Consider the following 8,396-nt stretch of genomic DNA (forward strand, 5'->3'; position numbering starts at 1 on the left):
TCGAGCCACTAGCTGAGAAGGTTAGCGCCGGCTCCAACAGCGAGAAGTCCGAAATGGCGGCGTTAAGCGAGGTGATCGATCTGCGCGCCGACCCAAGTAGCTGTAGGAGATAGAGCTCCATCAAATGAGCGTGGGGAACTGGTAGTAACTGAACCGCCTCTCGAGTCGAAAGCAGAAGCTTGTGTAGTGCGCGATGGAGATGGAAACGAGCTAGGAGATGAGCAAATTTCGGTTTTCGAAATCAGCTGTGTCGTAGAGCGTGGCACGCAGAAAAACGAAGTGCCGATCAGGGAAACTGCGCAGCCCACGAGCTGTTATCAGCCAGGGCAGACTGACGAGGAGTGCGCGTCTGCTGTAGAGTGCGAGACTTACGAAGGCGACGGCGAGCGACCAAAGCAGAGTCAGAATCGTTCGTGGCCCGATACCACGCTAGGTTGTATTTACGAGAAAGGCAACCCCAGTGCGAACGCGGACGTGGTACATATGGCCCTCACGCAATCCGAAGAGCCCCAGCTGTCGAAGGAGCTTGATCGTGCGCCGGTTAGCGCTGAGCGATGCGGCTCATCAGAGGACCCGGGTAACGTGAGTGGCGAGCCGCCAGATGAAATGCTTAGCTTGGGGGCTGGCAAGAGCGGTTGTTGTTCGAATTTGACTGAAAGTGAGCCATGCGCTGCTGGCCGCGATGCAGACGCGGCGCCGCACTTCGACGACACCCGTGCCCTATTAGCTCCGGTTACCGCTAGAACGTTGACCGCTAGCTTGTCAGAGATGGCTCAGAAAGAAAGCAGAAGGCTAGTATTCCAGTGCTGCCGACGAAAAACGCGGAAGGGCAGGTGCGAGAAAGAGTGCTGCCATCGTAAGGAGAGCAAACTCAATCGGTTGCGAAAAGAAAGCAGAAAGCATGTGTTCCAGTGCTGCCGTAGAAAAAAGCGGAAAGACAGGCGCGAGAAAGAAAGGAGCAAGTTGAAGCTATCACGAAAAAGAAAGCGACTATCCCAATGGCACAAATGCGCCCGTGCCGAGAAAATGCATGACTGGTGCGCAACCCGTAAGGAGAGGGATAGGTTGTTCAGAAAAGTGATTCATGCTCATGTGTTTCTTTATACAGAAACAGGAAGGTTAAGGTTGTTCCGGGAAACAGACAGCCGGAGCTTCAGTGAAAAAGGTGATCTCAATGGTAACCCCGATGGCTTAAGTCGGAGCCCATGACGTGAGAAGCAGCCTCAGTTTTCACTTGGTGTTTTTCTTCCTGACATAGGATTTCGAACATTTGTATTGATTATCTTTGTTTGAAGTGACGTTTTTGAAAGCGCAATTTTCAAATTTGTGGACGCGTTCCAAGTGCTGCTGAGCTGCCCTTTAATATAAATGGGGGCATAAGAGGGAAATAGTCTGGCATGACTTAGTGAAGTTTGTGCCGTGCTTGCTGGCTGAACGGTTTGTTTTTAGTGTGGTTGTGACGTTGTGGGTTGTCAGAAAACTCTCCTGAAGACAAGTTGCAGAGTGCCTTGGAAACCCAGACTTGCCAAGGACTTCTTCAGGCTGTCTGGGCTCAAGAGAAGAGTCGGACGACCCCGGCTAGCAGCAACATCCCGATCCCTCCGGACAGCGGATGCAGTCCCCTTGCCCTTCGGGATCTCCCTTCCCCGGCGGGGCAGTCTGTTACGTTTCGCCACCAACAAGTGTGACAGCTGACGCGACCACCGCATAGCAACAGGCAGAACAGCGAGTGGTTCGGCCATTTCGGCGCCGTCCATCGACCGCCCAACGCTTCCTCCCGCGGGCAAGTCTCGGCGTGATCTTGCCACGCGCCAAATGTGTGTGCGTGCGTGTGTGCGTGCAAATGCTGGCCAAGCCTGGCGCTCGAGGGAGAGTGCGTCGCCCTCGCCCGTCTGCAGGAGGTGGAGAAGATGCGGTCGGGCCACCTGCGATTGAGTCATCTCGTCTTGCCCAAACTTGTTGGGCTCTCCCTTTCCCTGTGAACTGGCAAGCCTATAAAAAGCAGCGACAGACTCCACTGCGACAGAGACTACTTGATGCGCCGTAGAGACGACGCTAGACACCAACTGTGTGAGAGTGTCTGTATTTCTCTCCGGGTCAGCTTCTCTGCCCGTTCCTTCATGTTGTTGTAGTAAAGGTTGTTTCGTTAGAATACCTTTGCTGGGACCGTTGAGGCCGTCCGCCGAGCCACGGAGCCGCCAGGCCAACGCTACCGAGGGGCCGCGAGCCGCATGTAATAACTGCTGGCAGCGGTGCGATACCCAGGCACCACCCAAACCTAATAACTGGCGTCAGTGGTGGGCTGAGCACGCTAGCCCCAAACCTAATACCAGCTAATCATTTGGGATTTATATAATACAATTCGCTATCTCATGGACCCAATGGAATTTGCAAATCTAATTGGATTTCGCATTGGAATTTTGAGCACCATTTGGAAAATCCGATTGAAATTTTACACTCAGTTGGAACCATTTGGAATGGCCAATTGCTATTTGCAGAACCGTTTGGCTAATCCAACTGGACTAATCCACTAGAGAGGTGGTGTCCAATTGGGTCCAAATGTAACCATTTGCAGATCCCAATTGGTCCCAATGTTTTTTTTACTGAGCAGGAGACATCTCGAGCATTGGAGACAAATGTGAATGTTGAAACAATTTTGTCAGCGAGATAATATATGCCCTGGAAACATACTCGTCCCTATGTACATCGGATGTACACCTAGTCTCTCATGCGGATATACAACGGACATAGTCCGTACCTCCGACGAACGCACGGGTACGGATATCTGAAGCCGGAGGTCATACGCATGTCCGAAGGACGTCCAACTTCGGCGAAGGACGTTCGGCTCTAGCTCGGACGTCCAGCGGATGTCGGTGCAACGAGCTTGGGTATTTTCCATGCCCATCCTGCGCCAATTAACCCACTGTGCATATTCCGCTGCCGTTTTTGTCCTTCAGCTGAAACTCGCGCAGCCTCTCCGTGCGTGCTGCTGCCGAATGTCCGACTGCAAGTATGTCATGACACACCGAGACCGCAACGCCACAACATAAATGTATTTCACTCGCCCTCACTGCAACCCGAGGCTTCCCAATCGCGGAATGAAACAGCGGCTCGGTTCCTGCAGGAGCATAGTCGTTTTTCATACTGGGCGCCAATATACAGTAGCAGGCAGCGCTTTTTCTATCACTTTATTTTTATTTTTCTTCAGAATGTGTAAAGGCACGCTCACACTAGCGGGAAAACGCGCAACGCTGGACGTTTTCCGCGCGCCGCTTCCCGCAGGAGCCAGTTTTTTTCCCGCAGGCTGACTTGTTTAAGTTCCGCGGAGCGATGGGGGGTCGGGAGCTATTTTTAGCGTCCCGCAGAATGGGGTAGCTAATCGGAGCAAACCGCAGACCGTGACGTCAGTCCAAGTTCGATGACCCACGAGTTAGCCCGAGCTCTCTACTTTCGGGTAACTGTGGAGCCGCTCGATTGCCGGAACATGGACGAGCGTCTGCAAAATTGTACAGAGATTCTTCAAAATTACAGGTTAAGCAGGAGACTGGTGCCACCACCGGATAAAAGTCTAAACAATAGGGAGGCATAGTCGCATGGCGGCGCCTGCAAGCTGGGAACTTTCTAAACCCGGCCTGGGCATATTATGTCCAAATGGAAGATAGGAGAAACGATAAATGCAAGCACTATGGGGAGAGAGGGACCCTCGACCATATAATCTGGTAATGTACTAGCTCCCAAGGGGCTAAAACAAATATAAATTGTAGAGAAGCCTGGGAAGCCCTGCTGCGGAACGAGGTCCCTTCTCCACAGCTACAAGCCATCCGCCTGGCGGAAGAAGCCGCGAAGAGCCAAGACCTCTTTGCCTGCTTCTGATCGCGGAGGTCTCTGCTCCCGTCCCTTAGGCCTGTGTGCCAGGGGCGGGAATTGGGGGCCTCCTTATCTGGTGGAAAATAAGGTTATCATCATCATCATCATCATCATCATCATCATCAATGACTCCTGGCGGCGGTTGCGCAAGCGACGGGAGCATCACATGTGTCACTTGAGTCAACGCTAATAGTAGCCCGCTCACTTGTGCACGAGAAAAGCGCGCGCTTTCCCTTCTCTCTTGTCACGTGACTACCCGTTCTCGCTCCGCTCGCCTTCGCCTCCTCTAATTCTACAAAAAACGCAACGGGAAAACGGGCGTAGTGAGAGCGTCCTTCCGAGGAGCTGCGACGCAGCGGCGCCGTGAACATTACGCCGCTGCGGGAAGTTTCCCGCTAGTGCGAGCAGAGCTTTACTCGATTGTGTGCGTACGTAACCTCGCACCGTACTACTGCACACGTCACGCGTACGTCACAATTTGAACAAAATGGCGAATGGTCGAAAATAGGGCCCCTGATAAAGTGAACTAGAATATCCCTTGGTGCGTTTTTATTCAGGGCTGCTAGGTACAGTATGACCCGTCAAACATTCTGCGCGATGTAGCCCAAAAATAGCCAAACATCGACCCGTAAACATAGCCCAAAATAGCCAAACCAGAAAACTTAATACATTTAGGGTAGACAATTTGTTTCAAACATTTGTACTGACAGCCTTTGCTGAATGAAAAGAAACAGGCAAGTCGTGAACGTGTTTCAGGGCGGGAGCGCGACTAAGTCATTCTAGAGGACCAAGGGACTCAATCCCCACACCACTCATCCTCTATTTCACATATAAAGAGGTGGTATTCAAACCACCTCAACTTCATCAGGGGGAAGTTTTGGGACAGTTGATTCGACATAGGTGTGTTAGAAAGGAACTGCGACACAAACGTGTGTAAGTGAGCCATCAGCTGTGGCGCTTCTAGATGACGAGACCCGGTTTTTGATCAACCTCTGATGCCCGCGTTTTTGTACTTTTTTGTTGTGTGTATGTGGTTATCTTGCCTACCTTCGACGACAAATAATCTTTGCTTGCGAACTTTTTCCTTTTGCTTTTTTTCGTCCATGTGACGCGCAGACCCCCTTTTTGCTGCTACGGGTGCTTTCCAATAAACCTCAGTTGAGTTACCGCTCCTCCTGTCCACTTCTCGTGTTCGTCCTGTTTGTGTCGCGGTTCCCACAACCACGGCCGCTCGATGGAAGACAACCATACTCTTCTGACCCTTCTCCCTGAGTCACCTTGAAGTCGACTAGATACATTCCTGAGTTTACTTAGAAAGGAAAACTTCCGTCAGCTCGTTTCTTCGAATAATGCGTGAGTGGCGTCTTGGAACGAGGCCTTTCTGTTGGAAAACAAGCCTTGCAGAGAAGCGGAGTTCCACAAGTTGTCCATTAAGTTGCTAGACAAATTTAACGCTCTGTGTGAAGCACAACCCAGTAACGGTCCAATTGGGAATTTTCCAACTGAAATAAATTGGTCAAAAACCAATAGTGTTTTCGCCATCCATTGGGCCTGACCATTTGATATGAATTGGTGCTTCCAATTGGAAATAATTGGTCACCCATGAGAACCAAATGGTTCACCGATTGAACTCAAATGGCATACCAATTGAGCCCAAATGGTTTAAACTCACACAGCTGAAAAAAGAATGGAGATGCAATTTCAATGTTTTATGTTGAGGAGTTAAGGGGAGCCAACTTTTATGCAAGTGGACTGAAATTACAAGTCTTTACAGAAATCATGAGAGACAAGCATGCATCACACACGGAACTAACACAGATTTAATGTATATATCCATAGGATACTTTGCAGACTTATATACTCCATTCATTGAACAGTATTGTTGGGACCAGTGACACAACTCTGTTATTTAGTTAACTTATTCAATAATTATGCCTGCACTTACATTGGACACGATAAAATCAATAAGATTAAGCGGCATATATTTATTATAAGAACTTAAAATTTTCACTGTTCTCTCTTTATAGAGGAATGTATATAGTATGTGCATATCTCAGTCAAGGATATCACTGGCGACTTTCCCAATTGGGAATGTTCTCTTTGGGTCAATTAGAACCAATGGGAAGCCCAGTTGGAAGCTCAATTGGTTTTCACTCTCATTTGGGAATGAAGAAACCAATTGGACGTCCAAATTTGGAGTGAAGAAACCAACTGGGCATCTAAATCGGGATTGAAGACACCCATTGGGCTTCCCAACTGGCAGTGAAGAAACCATTTGAGTTGGACAGGACCCATTGGACAAATCATTTGGGATTGCCAGAACCAATTCAACCTGACTGGTCGTCCCAATTGGACCCATTGATATTTTTTTACAGGGAAGCCCGTGGATTCCTATAGTAGTAGGGGACTACCCTGGAACACAAATTTTTTTTTTTGATCTAATAAAGTACTCCATCCATCCATCCATCCACCCACCCAAACCCGTCCGTCCGTCCATCCATCCATCCATCCAACGCGATCGGCAACGCCGGGAACACGGTTACTGCTCCAGAAGACCGAGAAGTGCACCAAAGAGTCATACAATGTATGTTTTAAGTTTGGGATAGATGCTAGAATACAAGATAGCGGAGCCATTCCGAGGTTAAAAAGGGTGGACGGCAGAATAGCGCCCCGAGGAGTACCACGCACGAGAGGGAAAGGAGTGGAGACAATCAGGGAGACGGAACTTGGCCGAGCAATCGCAGAGATGCAGCGCGGTAGCCATACATCTTTGGGCCACAGCTCGTAGAGGCAAGGATGTTTAAGAAAGGATTGCGGGCAAGGTTATCTATGGCCTTACACACATCAAGGGTAACTATGGCTTGCATCTAGAAAGTGGGTGGAGGGTCAAATTTGCGTGCGAGGAGGAAAGAGGTCCTGATAGACACACTTTTTTGGAAGCCAATTTGTTGAGGGAAAAGAAATCTGTGGAGTCAAGATGATCCTCGAGCCAATTGAGCACCATCCGTGCCATGGTCTTTCCCAGGAATGAGGTTCAAGACTGGGCAGAGGTTTTGAAGCGCAGTTTCTTTTCCTGGCTTTGACAATAAGATTATAAGTCATTGTTTCCAAGATGCTTGTAGGGTGCTTTCTTCCCAATATGGGATTATAATGCTAAGAAAATGTTTTGTTCTTGTCAGAGAGGTTTCGAATGAGAGTACATAATCTGGTCCTCAGGGCCGATTTCTGCTTTAGCTGTTTAGCACCCAGTCCGGATCCCAGAAGGTAAATGGCGCATCGAGTTCTGCATTGGAGGCACCAGTGTATGGAGGATAGATTTTGTAGGGAAGGAGGAATATAGAGATCGCGGAGTTTGGTTGTTAAGGCTTATGTACTTAGTAGCGAATGGTGTTTCTCAAGAGTGGGAACAGGTGCCGTTTGAGGCCCAAGGAGTTCTTTGAGCAAGTGTCAGATTTGTTTTCGATTTAGCGTGCACAATACGAATAAGTACACAAGCAGACCCACACGCTTCCTCCGCGCCACAAGCAAAGCAACAGCACTCCTGCCAGCACCCCCTATTCATTGCTCAAGAAAAACAACTTGCTCATTGCTCCACACCGAAGATGGCACACTTCCCAGTTCCAGTACACTATACCTTTGGTAAAGAGACTTCCCCTACGTCGACGCCAGTGTCGTTCACTGCACTGGCGGCACTCGTGCGAAGGTGCAGCCTGCCAAGAGCCATGAAAGCCTGCCTTTTGCGGCGTCTTTATCATGCGGAGCATGCATAGCAGCTTACGTAGGGGGATAGCGTGAGTCGAGTTATTGATACTCGTCAGACTTCGCTTGCCCAGTAGCCCGAAAATCATCTCCAGAGATGGGCATAGGGTCTATAATTCAGAGTGTCATTTTCAGATGATCACCTTCCTAACTTCGAGTCATCTGATTGATGTAAATGCCAGAACCATAAGCGGTGGCCACTCTGGTTCTGGTGTTTCTTCCAATCAGATGACCAGAGGTCATGGAGATAACACTTCTGAGAACACACTGGGTTTGTGGGTAGGTATTGATGTGAAGTACTTTGATGGGACTTATCAGGAATGCTTCAGCATATGAATGTTCTTGACTTTGAGGGAAGGATGTCTCATGTTTGTTGCCTGCAGGGAGGTTGTGCACAATGAGGTGCATTCCGTCTACACAGACTAATTCACTGCTGTAGCACATTTACACACGTATAAATGCTGCACTCCTTCACAGTGGTAAACAGGGGGGAAATCAATGGCTCAAGCATGTGAGCACCACAAATCTGCCATGGTGCACTTATGCGTAACCTTCATGTCTGCACCACTGCAGATCCCCAAGCAACTGTATCGCCTTCAGAGGTAGCCAACTTATAAAATCTGTGATGTGCATTCTGCAAAACATTTATCAATATCTAGCAAGATATTCCCCTATTGCAGTGGTCCTCACAAGTGGACTAAAAAAAGAATTAAAAACTGTGCGCAAATTTGCCCACTTGGTTTTCAGCTTTTCTGATCACAATTTGTTTC

The sequence above is a fragment of the Amblyomma maculatum genome, chromosome 3 (assembly GCF_055883805.1).
Source record: "Amblyomma maculatum isolate TAMU_Amacu chromosome 3, ASM5588380v1, whole genome shotgun sequence".
Lineage (NCBI taxonomy): Eukaryota > Metazoa > Arthropoda > Arachnida > Ixodida > Ixodidae > Amblyomma > Amblyomma maculatum.